The sequence below is a fragment of the Egretta garzetta genome, unplaced genomic scaffold (genome assembly GCF_000687185.1).
Source record: "Egretta garzetta isolate BGI_Z169 unplaced genomic scaffold, ASM68718v1 scaffold56, whole genome shotgun sequence".
Lineage (NCBI taxonomy): Eukaryota > Metazoa > Chordata > Aves > Pelecaniformes > Ardeidae > Egretta > Egretta garzetta.
Window position 1 is genome coordinate 7,479,437 of NW_009260182.1, and position 1,367 is coordinate 7,480,803.

Consider the following 1,367-nt stretch of genomic DNA (forward strand, 5'->3'; position numbering starts at 1 on the left):
GAACCTGCTTTGGCAGGTTGGTCTGGAGGGGAAAAGCTGTCTCTTGGGTTGCTTTGATGTTATTTGCCTTCCCATGGGTGTGCAGGGGTGCTTCAGCAGGGACCTGATACTTGGGATCCCTGGGCAGCAGCGCACGGACTGCTGGTGACCTGTGGGCAGGGAGAAAGCCCAGCCAGCCGGGCTCCCTCCGGCAGATCAGCATGGCCCCGCAGACCCGTGAGCTTCCCCCACTGCCTGTGCTTCCAGCCAGGGCCGCAGTAGCCGCAGCCTCTGCGTGGGATTGCCCATCTCCACAAAGGGTCCAGGGTTATCCCTCAGGCTGAAAGGTGCTCTGCAATCAGTTGCGGGGGGGCGGTGTCTTTTCTTTCTTCCATCCCCTGAGGCGAAGGTATGATGTTACACTAGATGTCTTAGGGTCAGAGCTGGCTCCTCCTGCTCCATCAATCCCAGAAGTCAAACTGCTGGGAGTAACAAGATTCCCGATGGAGTCTGGCCGATTGTTTCACTCCTCTCGTGCTCATGTTCCCTGCGTACTGGCGTACTTTTGGCAGAGATAAACATTTGGGACTTTATTTAACTGTACATTTTCAGGAAGATGAACTTTGGTCCCCAGGAGGGGCTGAGCTAAGGCAGAACAGCCCCTGCCTCTTCCTCTGCCCCGTGTCAAAGGGGAAAGGGCTGCGGCCACACCTGTCCCTTCCTGGGAGAGCATTTTGTTCTCCCGATCCATGCATTTGTTCAGGGGATGGTGCCATCAGAGTGCCTGTGGGCTGGGATTTCAAGTGCCACAGCGTGCACAGCGCATGAATCACAGGGCGACCTGAGAGCTAGGCTCTCTTTGCCGGTCAACACGAGTGCTGCCTGCAAGGGGCTCTAAAAAAGAAAGCAAAAAGGATGGGATGCAAGACAAGAGTTAATCTCAGTTTCCTCAAGACTATAGAAATACAACTATGGGGAGACCGGGGTCACCCACTGCTAAACATCTCAGTGTAGCTTTAAGTCTCTAATCTTAATGGAATTGCAGCAGGAACCAAGAGCGACCATTAATCACTGGAAGATAAACAGCAGCAGCCAACCGGTGACCCAGAGCACAGAGCCATTACAGGACAGGAGAGCAAGCTGCCTGCCTCCAAAAACTTCAGGCTGTGCACAGCCCCAGGCTGGCTGAGCTGCGCTTTTGGGCGCACACTCAGAAATGGATCATCAACCTCCAGCAAGCGCTGAGTCACGGGTTATAATAAACTTTATTTCTCGATTTAGTCCTCGCAGTTGGGCACTAACCCTTGAGCTCCGGTGCTGGGTGGTTTCATAGCAGTGTGTGCTGCTTTGAAGCTTGGTTTGGGTTTTTTTTCCTTCCATCAGCAGGA